This window comes from Panthera tigris, chromosome C1 (assembly GCF_018350195.1).
Source record: "Panthera tigris isolate Pti1 chromosome C1, P.tigris_Pti1_mat1.1, whole genome shotgun sequence".
Lineage (NCBI taxonomy): Eukaryota > Metazoa > Chordata > Mammalia > Carnivora > Felidae > Panthera > Panthera tigris.
The window spans coordinates 159,233,084-159,251,796 of NC_056667.1; the positions used below are offsets into that span (position 1 = coordinate 159,233,084).

The 18,713-nt window shown below is 40.7% G+C and overlaps 1 protein-coding gene across 3 annotated transcripts in view; it reads left to right on the forward strand.

Annotated features, from left to right (window-relative positions):
* The window catches only part of METAP1D (methionyl aminopeptidase type 1D, mitochondrial), an 88,354-nt gene that overhangs the window by 2,005 nt on the left and 67,636 nt on the right, over positions 1-18,713 (forward strand). The gene's annotated exons all lie outside the window — the stretch shown is intronic.

Genomic DNA, 18,713 nt, shown 5'->3' on the forward strand with positions numbered 1-18,713 from the left:
CCGTGAGTTCGAGCCCCGCGTCAGGCTCTGGGCTGATGGCTCGGAGCCTGGAGCCTGTTTCCCATTCTGCGTCTCCCTCTCTCTCTGCCCCTCCCCCGTTCATGCTCTGTCTCTCTCTGTCCCAAAAATAAATAAAAAACGTTGAAAAAAAATTAAAAAAAAAATGTTCCATATTTTTTGGAATTAAAATAAAAAAATTAATATTTATTTATTTATTGAGAGAAACAGAGTGTGAGCAGGGGAGGAGCAGAGAGGGAGGGAGACACAGAATCCGAAGCCTCCAGGCTCTGAGCTGTCAGCATAGAGCCCCACACGGGGCTCCCAACTCACAAACCTGAGATCATGACCAGAGCTGAAGTCGGAGGCTTAACTGACTGAGCCACCCAGGCGCCCCTAACATAATTTTGTTTTAAATAAATAAAGGAAAACTGTACTGTGGAAAAAAAAAATAAAACAAACCCAGTGGGTTAGGCATTACTCCCTGTTTGCAGATGAGAAAAGTAAGGCAGTGACTAAGGTCACACAGATTGTGAGGGACAAAATGGTGTTTGAACATGACCGATTTTTTTTTTTTTTTAAGTTCATTCCTCTGCACTGCATGGCATCGTCTCTCCATACAAATCAATATACAACACTCAGATGAGACAGGAAAAGTATGATGAGTGTGTGAAAAGTAAGAGGAAGATGTTTTTAGAGACGAAGGAGCTTGGTTGGCAGATAGACCTCAGTATTTCAGCGTTAGTGGAGATGAGCAAGGAGCCACAGGAAGATTTGAAGTGAGAGGTGTAAGCAGAAGGTGATGTAAGCTGTATTTTGGACTAGTTGGATGGAAGAGTGCAAATCAATGTAAGAGTGCAGCCTTGTGAAAAGGGGCCCAATTTACATCTCTTAAGATCTGGGCTCCAGGCCAAGCTCTGTTTACTAATCAAGTTATTTTTCTGTTTCCTCTTTTGACAAGAAATAATGGTGTTTAGACTTTTTTGTTTGCTGCAGGTAATGGTGAAGAGGATCTGGGGAGATAGTCAAGGTGGAGGAGAAACCAACACACACACACATATATATTATATATATGCACACATGTGTGTGTGTGTATGTATGTAATCCATGCAGATTACAGAAATAACATATTAATCTCTTTTTTTGTCACTTATGATTTTGACAGATGGTGGTTCAATCTTGGAAAAGGCTGCTATAGGGAAACCGGGTCAGGTTATTGGTTCCTATAACCCATCCCATTCTATCCCATAGTGCTGCAACAACTGTAAGAGGGATCTTCTGATTAGAACAGGGAGAGAAAATGTATCATCAGGAAGAGATTTAGTGACTGGGAAAGGTCCCCTTTATGGACTATCCATAATTAGTTTAAAATTACAGGCAGGTTGTCACAAGACAACCTGGTACAAACCACCTGCTCCCCACCCCCCAGGGTGGAAAACGAAGGGTAAATTCATGAAGGCTCCTCTCCTCTCTCATCCTCCTTTTCACACACTTAAATTGATGGACATCAATTCACTACAAGTCTTTCTGTGTCAGGTTTATCATTAGCATCTCTCCCTCCTGGAAAATAGAAAGAAGACATTTTTTAACCTCTTAAGAAGGACATGAGGTTTTTCTGATGACTCTCCAGCTCACTGTAAACCTCCTCTCAGCATTCCCACTCCTAACTAGATTGTTAATTCTTGTTCAGCAGGAACTATTGTCATATCTGTCTATTTTAACAAACAAGTAACTGGGTCAGAGTTATACTCATTAAACTTGCTGAATTGAGAGGCTATTAAGACTTGTTCTCTCCCATGATGGGTTAAGGGATGGGTAGAAACTATGAGTAGTGACATTGGAAAGGAGAAAGGACAGATCAGTCTCTTGGAGCCAAGAGGTAAGGTAACAAGAGCCTTTGAGGGATGAAAGTATTCCCTGGTATTAGCACTGGCAGGAAGTCCCAGATCACAGTACATAATCCCTACTCTCAGGCCCCAGGAACTCTTCCTTGCTTAGTCTTTCACTCCCAGTCCCCACTTACTAGAATTCTTGTTTCAGTTCCTGAAGGTACTCCACAAGATCCTTTGTGTGGGAAGGAATGGGGAAGGCAAGTAAGTGGGGGCATACTTTCTCCTTTACACTTTGATTACTTTTATGAGCCAGTCTCTCCTGGCTTGTCTTCTATCAGTCTGATTTTCCCAGACTTTCACTAGTCTCTATCTATTGTTAAGTTTCTAAATATTATTGTTCCCCAGGGTTCTGTCCTAACCCCTTATCCCTGTTTCCTCTCTCTGTTGTCACCAAACAAATTTATCTACCTCAATGACTGTCAAATCTAGATGATTTTTTTTAAACATTAAAAAAAATTTTTTTTTAATGTTTATTTATTTTTGAGAGAGAGAGAGAGACAGAGTGTGAGCAGAGGAGGGGCAGATAGAGAGAGAGACACAGAATCCGAAGCAGGTTCCAGGCTCTGAGCTGTTAGCACACAGCCCAACGCAGGGCTTGAACTCATGAACCACGAGATCATGACCTGAGCCGAAGTCGGACACTTAACCAACTGAGCCACTCAGGCACCCCAAATCTAGATGATTTTTTTAAAAATGAACAGAGTATCTGCTGGAACTGGACACCAGGCCTCAATGCCAGCTCTCTGTTGGGCATCTTTTCCTAGATGTCTCATAGGCCTCTTAACCTCAACATGTCCAATATGGAAATGATTATTTGTCTCCACATCTCCTTCCTGTGCCTATAGCCTCTATCTCCATTAATGGTATTACCATCCAGTCAGTATGCAAGTGAAAGCATTTGAGTTCTCTTAGTTCCCACCGTTTCTTTTCATTTCTCTGTCCAGTGAGTTAGTAAATACCATTTGATTGATTGATTGATTGATTGATTGATTGAACACTAGCAGGGAAGGGTCAGAGAGAGAATCTCAAGCAGGCTCCATGCCATGAGTTCAGAGCCTGACATGGGACTCAAACGCACGAACTGTGAAATCATGACCTGAGCCGAGATCGAGTCAGACCCTTAACCGACTGAGCCATCCAGGTGCCTCTTTACTTATTTATTTTTAATTCAAGTATAATTAACATACAATGTTATGTTAGTTTCAGGTGTACAGTATAATGATTCTACAATTCTGTGCATTACTTAGTGCTCATCACTATAAGTGTACTCTTAATCTCAGTAAGTCCTATTCTAGGATCCCTCCAGTTTTCTGTATGGTCTCAGTACAAGTCTTTACCATTCTTTGGCTAGGCAGGGCCTTTATAATTGATCTCTACCTCAGGCCATCCTCTTCCCCACAGCCACAGTTATTGCTCTAAAATTCTGATCTGATTATGATGCTTCCCTGCTGAAAAACTTCTGGGAACTCTTCATTGCTGAGATAAAGTCTGAATCCCTTAGCGTGGAAAGCCAGCTGTATCACAGTCTGGCCTCACTGTATCTTTTCAGCCTCATTTCCTGTCAGTTCCCTATCCTCATATCTCTGCTAAGGTTTACCACTGTGTGCCTTTTTAATTGTGCTTCTGAAGTGTCCTTTTTCACCTGACGAACCCATTCATCCTTCAAGGCCACACCTAAGTGCCATCTCTCCTTTGAGCTTTGTTTGCTTCTACCCAGCTAGACCAACCCACTCTGCTTATATAGCACTTGGGGCATAACTTTACCATAACACTTGTCACCTAGCATCAAAGTATGCCCTCATCTCTAAAAAACATTAGTTTACACCTCTATCTCCCTGCTAGAATGGGAGATTCTTATAGGCCTATCTTACCTTTTTCATCTATCTCCACAAAGTTTGGAGCACAGTGTCTGCACATAGTAAGTACTCTCCTAACTGAATGAAAACCCTTCAGAATGCAACCTCCTATAGAAATATTTGTGCACAGGAGTTGTCTGGTAGGCCTGAAGAATAATTATCTCAAAATGTCAGTTTTCTTCACTTAACAGGCCTAGGTGGTGATTTATTTTCTTCCTTCCTTCTTCCTTCTTTTCTTTTTCCTACCTTCCTTCCTTCCTTCCTTCCTCGCATTCTTTTTTATATTTCATCTATCTCCAAGAATAATTTAAGGCAGTTTTACTTCTGCGTATCTTTTTTGGCAACTCTGAGAATTTCCATTCCAGGTAATTTGAATTGTGAATCACACTTATGATTAGGAAAAAAAAAAAGCTGAAATGGGGGAAGGGAAGAAATCTAAAAGACAAATGCTTGAAGCTTAAGCAGTATAGCCATGGGAGAGGTGAAGGATGGTGATGGAGGTAAACCGTTGCAGCTAAGCACTATCCTGCTGTCCTTCCACAAGCCACATGGAAGTTGCTGAAGCTGTGAGAGGAGAGCGGGCAGACTGTTGGCGAGTCTGGCATAGACTCTAAGTAAGGCATAGCTGAAGGGTGTGTGAAATAGTTTGGCCTTTCCAGAGGGCTGTGTGGCTATGGCTGTCAAATGTAAGATATACACGCCTTTTACCTAACAATTCTGCTTTTAAGAATTTATCCTAAGAGAACAATAGGTTGAGTATGAAAAGGTGTCTGAACAAGATTGTGTGTTGGTAATATTGGACAGGATCTGAAATGTCCATTGGTAGGAGAAGGGCTACATAAATTGTGGTTTATCCATGCATGCTGCTGCATTTAATGGCTGTATAGCAGCTGTTAAAAAAGATGATGTCAATGTACTATAGACATAAAATAGTCATTGACACATTTTTTTTAATGTTTTATTTATTTTTTGAGAGCGAGAGCGTGAGCAGGGGAGGGGCAGAGAGTTGGGGGAACAGGATCTGAAGCAGGCTCTGCACTGATAGGCTGACAACAGCAACCCAGATATGGGGCTCGAACTCACAAACCAAGAGATCACAACCTGAGCCAAAGTTGGACGCTCAACCGACAGAGCCACACAGGTGCCCCGTCATTGACACATGTTGAGGAAAAGAAGGCAGGGTATAGAACAGTGTATCCCACTTACGTAAAAGCATGTATCTTTTCTTTCTTACGTGTAGATATGCACAAAGTGATATCTAGAATAATGTTCACCCAAATGTTCATAATTGTTATTTCTAGATGGTGAGATTAGACTGATTTTCGTGTTTGAATTTTATATGTTGAGCATTTTTATTATCCAAATACTGTATATCCAAATAGAATATTTATATCATTATTCATTACTATAATTTAAGATGTAATGCTACTAATATTTTATTATTGTTTTGTTTTAGCTTAACAAATGTGAAAAATATTTACAAGTGCCTCTGTTCATTTGTGACTCAAAGGCCATCGATTCTTCCACTGAGAATTCTCTTACCATAGTGGTTTTTCACAAATTTAACCTCCAGGAAGGGGAGGGGCTGTTGTACATCATAAATTAAGTATTTTTTTAAAGATTTTTTTAGTAAAATTTTTTAATGTTTATTTATTTTTGAGAGAGAGAGAGAGACAGAGACAGAGAGGAAGAGAGACAGAGCATGAATGTGGTAGGGGCAGAGAGAGACGGAGACACAGAATCCGAAGCAGGCTCCAGGCTCTGAGCTGTCAGCACAAAGCCCGACGTGGGGATCAAACTCACGAACTGCAAGATCATGACCTTAGCTGAAGTCGAATGCTTAACTGACTGAGCCACCCAGGAGCCCCAAAGATTTTTTTTTTTAAGTTTATTTATTTATTTTGAGAAAGAGAGCAAGTGCAAGTGGGGGAGGGGCAACGAAAGAAGGAGAGAGAATCCCAGACAGGCTCTGCACTGTCAGTGCATAGCCTGATGCAGGGCTCAAACTCATGAACCATGAGATCACGACCTAAGTAGAAATCAGATGCTTAATGGACTGAGCCACCCAGGCACTCCATGTATTAAGTATAGTACTTTAAACTTCTGTCAACTGACCTGAGATTCTTACTATCTTGTATATCTTCTGTAGGAAAATGTATCTTCAACTTTGCCAAACCAAGTCAGAATTAAGTTTTGGGATGCAGTCTGTGCAATTTGGAAAATGCTAATGTAATAAGGAGTTTCCTGTGACTTAAACTCTATTCAGGTTGATAACCAGAGAATGAAATGGATTTTTGCTATATGATATTTTTTAATAAATACCTTTCAACCCTATTATAATATGGCTTGTGATATACTCATAGATTAAGGCCTACTTAATAATCAAATCATGGCCCTAAATTCTCTAAAGTCAGACATATCCCTAAAGCCATATAGACCCGTCTGTTTATCCTCTGCTTGAAACAGCTTTCTATGACACAGATAGTTCCTGACTCCCAATGAAATTTTAAAATCTCATGCACGGTGTAGGAGACGTAGACCCTCAATGAAGAATACTTGCAGTGATTAAAAAAAAAGAAAAGTGATGTTGACCTGTATTTGTTGACATGGAATGATGTCCCCAAAATCTGTTGTCTGGAAAAAGCAAGTTATAGAACAGTGTAATACAATCCCATTTTGTAAAATAAAACACCAATATCTTCATGTGTGTCTAAGTATATAACATACAGAGAGAGAGAACGGCTAAATGTTCTAAATATTCAGTTTTTATAAAATGCCCACTTTCCCCAAGTGTTGGAAATCTTTGAAAATGCAGAGTGGATGCCACATACCTTAGGGAATTTGGCAAACAAGGGAGGGGAATAATATGTATGCAGAGCGTCACTTGAACATCTTATTTTATAGGTAAAACAGCTTTTTCTTGTGGAGAGTCTCTTTTTTAGCTCTTGAATATGGAGAACTTCAAACATACACAAAAGTAGAGAAAGCTATAAAATAAACTCCCACCTATTCATCACCTAGTTATAATAATCACCACTTATGGCCACTCTTGTTTTATCTTTACCCCTAGCCACTCTCTCCCCAAAACTGGATTTTTTTGAAACACATCCCAGATATATAATTTCATCCATAGATTTTTCATCATGCATCTCTAAAAGACAGGGAGCCCTTTTTATTTTCTTCATATATTGTACTTACCAGGTCTAGAATTTTTGGTGGATTCTTTTCTTATAGTTTCCACTTCTCTGTTGAGATTTCCCAGCGGTTCACTCATTATGCCCATCTTTTCCAGTCAGTATTTGAAAATACATTTTTACTAGCCATTTTAAAGTCCTTATCTGTTAATTTTGTCACCTAGGTGATCTCAGGGTCTGTTTCCGTTTTACTGACAGCTTGGTTTTTTGTACTCTCAGCTATTTCTTTTTATTTACAGTTTGTGTTCAATGCAGATCAATAATCTAACACGAGAAGTTACTATGAATCAAAGCATAAATACACAAACACAATATACAGTCTGAAAGATGTAGAGCATTGAGATAGGAAACAAAAGGGGAACATAGTAGCTTGAGATCTGTTGGATAGAACTGTAGCTTCCTGAAGAGGAGAAGAAATTACTTTGGTTATCAAGAGTACTGTGGCCAGATTAGATATTGGAACATCGAAGCATCAGTGTGGGACCATGCACACAAAAGACCTTAGGGAAGGTCTACTTTTAAAAAGTTTTCTGTGCTTTGAGGCAGTTGTGAAAAGATTGTCTTGCCAGAGTCAAGCCCACTTTAGGTTTGGGATCAGGTTCTAACTTTCTAAATATACTGACTGAGAACAGAAAAGTGTTCCAAATATGGGTATTCTGATTGAGTTTTTAAAAAATTTACAGAAAGAGTATAGAAGTCTGTCTGAATTTAAAGAGGCTTACAGTTTTCACTTCCCAAATAACTAGAGTTACAGTTTTGGCTCCTGCGTATATTTGCCTTTTTTATTTCAAGGTTTGGCAATTGTACCTTCAAAACAGGTAAGTTTTTACATTGTAAAAAGTATTCAGCATATGCAGAAATAAAAAGCATTTTGAAATTAGTTGAGGTCAATGTACTGATTCTTTGGAATCAGTTTAGCTGAATAAGTCTGATGCTCTTGTTGAATAGGAATGGGTGACAAGCATAAGCAAAATTTATGCATTATGCTTTGATTTGGGGTAGATTCCAATCCGTCACTGGCCTGGCACATGTTAATTTCTATATAAAAAGTCAAATGCAATGTCAAACCCAAAGCCTCAGAGAGAAGAGTTCAGTTCTCAAAGAGAACAGTGATAGCTTAACAGTGGAAAACTTTATCCAGAGTACATAAGCATTAAGTTAGTACTGCTGAAACAATGCATTGAGGATTTTCAGTAACACCCAGAAGTTTCTTCTAATGTACAAATAAACAGGATCTTGGAGAGCTTTTTGTATTGCCTGTTTTATAGCCTTAAAAGATTTAATGAACCAAATAAAAAATGAATCTCTGGGGCACCTGGGTGGCTCAGTTGGTTAAGCATCTGACTTCAGCTCAGGTCATGATCTCACAGTTGGTGAGTTCGAGCCCTGTGTCGGGCTCTGTGCTGACAGCTGAAAGCCTGGAGCCTGCTTTGGATTCTGTGTCTCCCTCTCTCTCTACCCCTCCCCCACCCGTGCTGTGTCTCCCTCCCTCCCTCCCTCCCTCCCTCCCTCCCTCTCTCTCTCTCTTAAAATAAATAAACATTAACAATTTTTTTAAAAAAAAGAAAGAAAAATGAATCTCTGTTCCACATTCCATCCTTTATCTCTAGGTAAGATAAAATTGATTCTCATTTTCAGAGTAGAGTTTGTCGTGTCCAGATGTTTTAAGCCACATGGAAGTAATCATCTCTTTCTTAACTAATCTTGGATGTTGTCCCTTCATCTTGTAGTGAAACCCCACTGGACATAATATTGATAGTCATCATCTATTCAAACCCTTTACATGCTCTTCACACCAATAAAATTTGGGATCCTCAACACTTTCTGTGTCAATAAAATAAGGTGTGGAATTAGCAGATTCAATGAAAATCTGTTTTTTTCCTCGTCACACTGGATGTCCAGATGCCATTTGAATTGGGTTTAGAAGATGGGGTAGTATGGGTGCTTCTTGACTTGAGTCTCTAAACAGAATAGACATAGAAAGGAGAATGAGATTATAAGGAGACTAGCTTTTGACTACAGAGCACCACCACGGTTGCCTTGATGGTGACATTAGCTGGATTAGGAGCAACTGAGATATTCTGGGAGGAATTACTTGAAAGTGATACAACAATTATTTGATTCGAATAAATCTGTCTGGGTAGGAGCAGTGCTAGAGCATTCGCTCCAGTCTGAGCTTGGCCACCATCACTTTGCCCTTGTCCACTGCATTGTCATTGGTCGTGGCACATCTCACTGTATGCTGGGTGAGTGGAGAACGGCTGGCTCGGGGCGGGCACAGGTGAGGTCTACTTTTTCTTCCTTGATGGTGGGTTACATTTGTCTGCTTCTTTATATGTTATCTAATATGTAATTGTATATGTGACATAATGAATATTACCTTGTGCAGATTATGTTGTTTTCTTAAAATATGTTGAGTTTTGTTCTGACAGGAGTTAAATTACTGGCAAGTCTTTTTGATTCTGCCAGACTTGGTTTAATTCTTTGTTAGAGTGAATCTGTTTGTTTTGCCCTAAGAGCTAGAGCGCAGCCCTTACTCTAGCGCAGAGATGAGCAAACTTTTTCTGTAGAGGGCCAGGTAGTAGTAAATATCTTGCGCTTTTGTGGACTCTATGGTCTCGATCGCAACTATTCAATTCTGCCAATACAGTGCAAAAGCAGCACAGACAGTATGAAACAAATGAGCATAACTATATTCCAATAAAATTTTATTCACAAAAACAGACAGCGAGCCAGGTCTTAATCTGTCCACCCTTGCTCTGCTAATGCATGGTTCTTATTCCTAAGGCATGGTCTTTCTGAGGTCTCAGTGAAAAGGTCTGAGCCTTTTTAGCTCGGTGAGGTCTTTCTACTCTGGCCTGGGACTCCAACTTTCTCAGCCCTGCAGCCTCTGGAATCCCTGTTCACTCTCAGCCTACAGCAGCCACTGTCTGCTTGGCCGTGTACCACTTTTCCAGTACTGTGACACACAGATTCCAGCTGTGTCAGCCACCAGACCTCTGCTGCCTACCTCCCTAACTAAGCAGTGAGGTCCTGTGGTTGGCTCAGGTTCCCCTTCCAAATGCCACAGTTGGAATGGTATCCTTAGGCAGAACGCTGGGGACAGTGTGGGTTCACTTTGTGTATTTGTTTATCCTCAAGGTTTACCATCTTGCATAGTTTAGTATCAAGTGCCAAAAAAATAGCTCCTTCACATTTTGTCTAGTTAATTTAGTTGTTAAGAGAGGAGGGCATTGTAGTACCAGATATATGTCAACATGGCCAGAAGAGAAAGTCAGATTTTTTTTTTTTAATCTGTAGGTTTACTTTCCCACTCTTTGGTCTTTTTTTTATATTGAAATTTATTTGTTTAAGCAACTGGTTAGTACGTCTGCCATATGGAGCTTTCCACATTCTGGATTTTGCTGATTGTATATCCATTGGGGTCATTGAAAATGTTCCTCTATAAACTGGCAGTTAAGATCTCAGGCCTGACCTCATTTAGGTTAGACTTTTTTTGGAGACAGGGGCAAAAATACTCCATAGGGTGTTGCTTTTTGTGATGTTAGTGGCCCCTGATGATCATTACTTGGCTCCATTAACTCATTTGGTATTTGTAAAATGGCAATATTTTAATTCAGTCATTCTTGCCTGATTTATTATAGAAAATGTCTACAGAGAGAAACTTTCTCATCAAGTAATTAATTACCCTGATAGACCTCATCCTGGAAAGGAAAGTTAAATGCTTGATTTGTTCTCTTTATTTACCAGTTTTTAAATAGCAAATTTATCCTCCAAAAGCGACCAATGAATTGTTGTTGAGAGTAATGTGGGTTTATTTTTAATTGTGTATCTACTTCTTTAGTTTTATGAAAGTATATGAAAGGATCATGCAGTGTTGAAATATAATCCTGGGGGCGCCTGGGTGGCTCAGTCAGTTAAGCGTCCGACTTCGGCTCAGGTCATGATCTCACAGTCTGTGAGTTCGAGCCCCGTGTCGGGCTCTGTGCTGACAGCTCAGAGCCTGGACCCTGTTTCGGATTCTGTGTCTCCCTCTCTCTCTGACCCTCCCCTGTTCATGCTCTGTCTCTCTCTGTCTCAAAAATAAATAAACGTTAAAAAAAAATTAGAAGAAAAAAAGAAATATAATCCTGAAGCAAGATTGCAAGATTGAAGGTAGAAGACCAAAAGCTATTGATAGAAGTAGCATTTTAAAAAAATGAATTCAGGGAATTTTTACTATAATTTCATGTTAAAATGGAAGCTTATAAGGTAAGAAAGCTTACCTCTGAATGTCCCCCAGAGCTTGTTGCAAGCCAGTCTCATAGTATTAGTCCTTCACATTCTAGCAAGAGGGTCAGTTTTGTATCTAGCAAAATGTCAGATCTTGTGCTTACAATAAATATGCTTCTTAATATTGAAAGGGTGATTGTATAGAGGATGAAAAGGCAAGTGGGTAAAGATCTGATTTTGAATTTTATCTCTACAACTTATTATCACATGAATAAAAAAAGTAACAATTTTCCACTCGACTTTGCCGTGAACCTAAAACTGCTCAAAAAATTAAGTCTATTTAAAAAATAACTGAACCTCGGGCGCCTGGGTGGCTCAGTCGGTTAAGCGTACGACTTCGGCTCAGGTCACGATCTCACAGTTCATGGGTTCGAGCCCCACGTCGGGCTCTGTGCTGACAACTCAGAGCCTGGAGCCTGCTTCAGATTTTGTGTCTCCCTCTCTCTCTCTGCCCCTCCCCTGCTCATGATCTGTCTCTCAAAAATGAATAAACATTAAAAAGGTTTTTTTTTTTTTAATAACTTAACCTTTCTGAATTTCACTGTTTTCATCTGTTAAAAAAAAGAGGGATATAAAGTTATCGAAAGTTATCGAAAGGAGGGGTATAAAGTTATCGAAATCAAATGAAAATTAAGTGAGAGGACTTGTGAAGACACCTAGCACAAGAAATGCCCCTTTCCTTTTTGGCAATTGTTTTCCAATGAAGCAATCACAAGGCAGCTCAGAATCAGGGGAGTGGACACAGGAGTCCTGCCTAATGGGGTAAGTGTCAATGACAATCTAGGGCTGTTTCTGGAATGCAGTGGGGAGGGAGAAAATGAACTTCCCAAATATATACAAAATTTTATCTATATAAGCAGTTTTCTGAAAGAAAATATGCATGACTTTCATTAATTTTTTAAAATAAGATGTGATTTGAAAAAAAGAAGCATTTCCCTTAGACTATCAAAATTCTTTGATACTCATCCCATGGAAAAGTGGGGTCTATGTCCCCTCCCCTTGAATCTAGACTGTCTTGTGACTGCTTCAACCAAAAGAGAATGGGGGAGGTGATGCTATGTGACTTTCAAGGCTGTCATAAAAGGGGATAAAAAGGGATGCAGACTCTACCTTGTTCACTAGAAAAGTCATGCTTAGAGCCTAAGTTGTCTTGTAAGAAACCCAGCTACCCTGGGGCAATCGTGCTGTGAGAAAGCCAAGCCACTTGGGGAGGCTACTTGAAGGTGGTCTGGTCAGGAGTCCTAGTTGTTGAGTCATCCCATCACAGGCACCACACATGTGACTGAATGTGCCTTCAGATGGTTCCAGCCTTCAGCCATTGAGTCATCCTCAGCCTTCAAGTCTTCTTGACATCAAGCAGCCTCAGACATTCATTTTTTAAATTTCTGACCCAAATAATCCATGAGCACAATAAAATTATTAGATTTTTTTTACACTGTTAAGTTTTGATTACCTCGTTACACAGCAATAGTAACTGGAACAGATTATAATATTTAATAGCTAGCAGTAACTCAATTTTCAGTAGAAAGCCAATAAAGAACCACTTGGGAGTACATGCAGGCATATGTACATACAAATCTCCACAAATCTTGGAGTATAGGTTCTCACCAGGTATTTATAACTTATTCATAGCCTCAATGAAATTTATCAATCTGGAGTAATTTTTATCATAAGTGATAATACTTAGTATGATGGGTGACATTCCACCTTTACCAGGTTTCCAGGAGACCTGAGCTAGAAAATTAACCAAAGTCAGATTTGTCAATAGAGAAATATTCATTGAGAAAAAGCAAAGTAGCAGTATTACTATTGGGCAGAATAGAATTTAGGGCAAAAAGCATCGAACAGAACAAAGAGGTTCATGCACCTTTTCTCTCTGTACGTTCACCGTTCTCTTAATGATCTCATCAATCCCATGATCCATTAAGCTGTCAACTCCCATAGTTATGCCTCCAGCCAAGACCTTTCTCCTAAATTCTAAGCTCATACATCCAACTGCCTACTGAACATTTCCACTTGGATGTCTAATAGACATCTCAAAATTAGCATGTCCAGAATTCCAAAATTGGATTTATAATCTCTTCCCTAAAATTCGTTCCATTCCAAAAACTTCCCTACCTTAGCTGATGGTAATTTTGTCCTATCAGTTTCTCAGACCATAAACCTTTGGATGACCCCCCAGTACCTTTCTTTCTCTCCCTCTCTATCTAATCTGTTTAAGAAATCCAGTTTACAGGGCACCTGGGTGGCTCAGTTGGTTGAGCGACCAACTTCGATTCAGGTCATGATCTCATGGCTTGTGAGTTTGAGCCCCGCGTCGGGGTCTGTGCTGACAGCTCGGAGCCTGGAGCCTGCTTCAGATTCTGTGTCTCCCTCTCTCTCTCTGCCCCTCCCCTACTCATGCTCTGTCTCTCTCTGTCTCAGAAATAGATAAACATTAAAAAAAATTTTTTTTAATAAAAAAAAAAAGAAATCCAGTTTTATCTACCTTTAAGATTTACCCAGAATGCAAACATTTTTGTCTTCCCCCTACTGTCACCATCTTGAGCTGAACCACTACCATATCTTACCTGGATTACTGTAATAATCCACTGCCTTCTTCCTGTTTCTACCCTTGCCCTCCTCAACTTGATTCTCAATGCAACAGCCAGACTGATCTTTTAAAAAAGCCAGATCATGTCACTCTTTTGTTTAAAACTTGTTTTACTTGGAGTAAGAGCCAAAGTCCTTATAATGTTCTATATTATACAATATAATAACAGTCTAACACACTGTACGATTTACTTATTTGTCATTTTTGTGGCTGTTAACTATCTCACCCACCAGAATGCAAGTTCCATAAGGAGAAGGAGTTTTGTTTTGTTCCCAACGTATCCCAAGTACCTAGAACAATGCCTGACACATAATAAGCATTCCATAAAGATATTTTGAATGAGTGAATGAAAAGTGGGAGTTAATGTTGATACAATAAAGTTATTAATAATGAATCTTTATGAATCAAAAAACATGATAAAATACGTAAAGCAAGAGCTGTTAAAAGCAAAAGGATAAAACCACAATCATAGTGGGAAACTTTAGCATGCCTCTAATTTGGCAATTTCAGTAGACATAATAATAAGGTTACTAAAGTTCAGAATGTTATAATTAGTAAATTTGATTTAATATTAAATTTGATACTTTGAATTAAAGATTGTTTTTACAGATATACAGGATAAAAGTTGATGTAAAACCTCAATAAGTTCTAGAAAGAAAAATTGTATGAACCACATTCTCTGATCACAAAGCAGTAATGTATAAGTTAATGGGGAGAGAGAAGAAATTTGATCCACATGTTGTGGAAACACAAAAGGAACCTAGATAATGAGGAATGTGATGCTAACACTGTAAAGGACTTGGAATCTACATTTCTTGTCCTCTGTGAGTTCATAGTCCTTTAGAGGAATCAGACATAGAAGTCAGTTACTGCCACAGAGTAAGATAGATGCACAGATAGAGGTAAACAAATGGTGCATTGGGGTCATCCAGTAGAGGCTGAGGAGTCTTCACCTTCACAGAGAAGACTGGGCTCAGTTGTGCTGTGCAAGGAGAGCCCGATCAGATGAAGGAGCCTAGAGACAGAGAAGGCCTCTTGTCCAATGGCAGAGAGAGAGGTGAGAGCCTCTGCAGCCTCTGGAAGCTTTGCTGCTTTAATACAGCAGGCAAAGACGGAGAACCAGGGGTAGCCAGAGGAGACTGGCTGCAAATGGACAAGGAGGGAGGAGGTGAGGGGAGGTGAGGGGAGCTACAGGGAAGCTACTTTTGGCAGTAGAGTATACAGTATACAGGATTTGGGGTCCACCTGAGACATGGGACAACTGAGACACATGTGTGAGAAGGGGTCAAGATACCAGACTTCTCCCTGAGGACTGGGGGAAATGATAGGTATGCATGTAGATGATTCTTCACATGGGAGAGGGAACAGAGAATTGAAGAAGCTCCTCCTTCCCCCCAATGATCTCTTTTTTTTTTTTTTTTTAGTTTATTTATTTTGAGACAGAGAGCACGAGTAGGGGGTGGGCAGAGAGAGAGGACAAGAGAGAGTCTCAAGCAGGCTCTGTACTGTCACTGCAGAGCCTGATGTGAGGCTTGAACTCATGAACTATGAGATCATGACCTGAGCTGAAGTCCAACACTTAACTGACTGAGCCACCCAGGTACCCGTCCCCCAATGACTATTTCTTTCCGTACATTTTTGCAGAGATTGGAGATGAAATGAATTAGGGGATTGGGAAATAGGAGAGGAGACTGATAAGGGATAATAGAAGAATTGCTCAGCAGTGTTGAGATCCAAGTGAAATTAGAGACAGTGTATTTGTACTAGCCCCATTCATTGCCACTGTGTGATTTTCTCCAAATGGGCATCATCTTGTGTGTGTAAAAGATTGAAGGTAGATAGTGGAATTGACTGGTGTTTTCCAGATGGATGCCCTGGAAAGACCAGGGAGTAAGAGAAGTGAGTGGTTGGCAAGATGGGGCTTGATTTAATGAATTCTAGAGTCTAACCTAGTTTCCTAAGGACGTGGACCCTGTCTATTTTGTTTGTTTCTGGGTCCATTATTATCTGAATAATCTAGGATGTAGAAGTAAAAAGAGAAGAGGCTGATAGTTTGTGGGGGGAGGGAGAAGAGTTGTTCTAAGATGAGAATTAGAAGCAAGGTCAGAGAACAGGTATAGTGGTAATGAAGGGTGAGAGAACTGGAAGGTTTGGGGGTAGTAGTTTCATGATGGAGGTGACTTCTGAATGCGCTCATACAGTTTTTAGTTTAATTGGAGGAAGCAGCCTAATACATATGACAATGCAGACAGTATAAGGGGGCTCTGGGAATAAGAGGCAAGAATGCTAATTTGGAGGGGAGGTGCTCACTTCACAGAAGAAATGACCATTGAATTGGGCCTTGACAGGTGAGTACAGCAGTCAGCAGGGAGCCTGAGAGTGGGGGCAATACTAAGGGGATGATGCAGGGCAGTGATGGGAAAACCTTGTGGATACAGGAAAAGTTAAGACATGGCTAGAGGGCTCTGGAATGGAGACTTTGGCTAGAGCTGAGCATTTGTGTAGGGAAGTTATAGGAGATGAAGATTAATAATACAGGTGAGGGTCAGGTCGTGGAGAATCCTGAGGGCAAGGTTAGGGTCTACCTTACAGGCAGCAGAGTTTTTTGACAAATAAAGGAAGTGGTGTCTCTTCACATCTGCTGGTGCTGTTCTGGAGGTGTTGGAGAGGAAAAGCCATTGCAGTCAGTTGGGAGGTTATAGCAGAAACAGAGTGATGGGGGCCTGAGCCAGTGCAGTGACTACAGGAAGGAAAGGGAGAGATGGATGCAGGAGGGATGATTCAGGGGAGAAATCCAGAGAAATCCACAGGTTCTGGAGGTTGGAAGGGGACTTAAGGAAGGAGAGGAACTGCCAAAACAGAATAGGAAGGAGTTGGCACAAACCAAGAGGAAAAGAGGCTCAGGGGGAAGCTTCTGGATGGCCCAGTAAAGGTCAGTGAATTTGGCCACAGGGAAGTCATGGTGATTTAGACCAAAATTTTAGCAGTGGAAGGAACTGATGAAAAGTAATGGTGGTGGCTGTGGAGACGTATGGAGGTTTTTAGTTCTTTATTTAAATAACAACTTTTATCAAAATATAACTCACAGACCGTATAGTTCACCTGTTTAAAGTGCACAGAGTTATGCAGCCATCACCACAGTCAATTTTACATTTTCATCACCCCAAAACCAAACCTCTTACCCATTTGCAGTCTACTCCCCAATGTCTTCCATCCCCTACCAGTCCCAGGCATCCACCAATCTACCTTCTGTCCCTATAGTTTTCCCATTCTGGACCTTGCAGATAAATTGAATCACACAATATGTGATCCTTTGTGACTGGCTTCTTTCACTCAGCGTGATGTTTCCAAGCTTTGTCCATATCGTACCGTGTATCAGTGCTTCATCCCTTTTTATTACCAAACACTATTCCACTGTATGGACAAGTCACGTTTTGTTTCTCTATTCAGCAATTGTTGGATATTTGGGTTGTTTCCACTTTCTGGCTCTTGTGAATAATGCTGCTGTGGACATTTGTGTATAAATTGTGTGTGAACATGTATTATGTTTTGTTCTTGAAATAGAGGCCCTGGCTAGATTTAGAAGCAGAGGGAGGGAAGGAAGCTGCTGGGAAGGAGTAAGGACTGCTGGAAATCTGAGAACTCAGGGGGCATCCTGGACGGAGAGCCGGGCTGAAAGAGGTGAAAAGGAACAGAAAGAGGAGAAGGGGAAAATTCCCCTTAGAAGTAAGGAAAGTGTCTACCTCTGAGACAGAAATGAAGGAAGAATGGGCATTTCTTTATATAGGAATGAAAATACTTTAAAAATATATTTTCTTTTTTTATGTTTATTCATTATTCATTTAAAAAATTTTTAGCGTTGGGGCGCCTGGGTGGCGCAGTCGGTTAAGCGTCCGACTTCAGCCAGGTCACGATCTCGCGGTCTGTGAGTTCGAGCCCCGCGTCAGGCTCTGGGCTGATGGCTCGGAGCCTGGAGCCTGTTTCCGATTCTGTGTCTCCCTCTCTCTGCCCCTCCCCCGTTCATGCTCTGTCTCTCTCTGTCCCAAAAATAAATAAAAAACGTTGAAAAAAAAAATTTTTTTTTTTAAAATTTTTAGCGTTTATTTATTTTTGAGAGACAGAGAGGGAAAGAGCATGAGCAGGGCAGGGGCAGAGAGAGAGGGAGACACAGAATCTGAAGTGGGCTCCAGGCTCTGAGCTGTCAGCACAGAGCCCAATGCGGGGCTTGAACTCACGAGCTGTGAGATCACAACCTGAGCTGAAGTTGGATGCTTTACCGACTGAGCCACCCAGGTGTCCCTATGTTTATTTTTTTAAAGAGAGTACAAACAGGGGAGGGGCAGAGAAAGAGGAGAACAGAGGACCTGAAGGGGGCTCCTCAGTGACAGCACCAAGCCCAATGCAGCAAGCCCAAAGGTTTGAACTGATAAACCATGAGGTCTTGACCTGAACTGAAGGCAGACGCTTAACTGAGTGAGCCACCTAGGAGCCCCTAAAATATATTTTCTGATTATAAAAGTAATGTGAGGAAAGCTGTATAATAATGGCTAAGACCATGGTTCTCAAGTCAGGCTGCTTACTTTGAATCCTGATGCTGCTGCATGCTATTTGTGGAACTTTGGACATGTTAGTGAGCCTATCTAAGCTTCAGTTTCTTCATTTTTAAAATCAGGATGAGACAAGTGCCTATCTTACTGGGCTGTTATGAGGATTTAAGAATAATGCCCGTGCAGCTGTGTTAGTCACCTATTGCTGTGTTAACAAATTACCCCAAACAATAAGCGTGTATAATGTCACAGGTTCTGAGGACCAGGAATCTGGGTGTGGCTTAGCTGGCTTAGCAGGCCCTCTCATGAGGTTGCAGGGCTGGACAACCTGTTTCCAAGCTCATTCACGCGGCTCATAACTG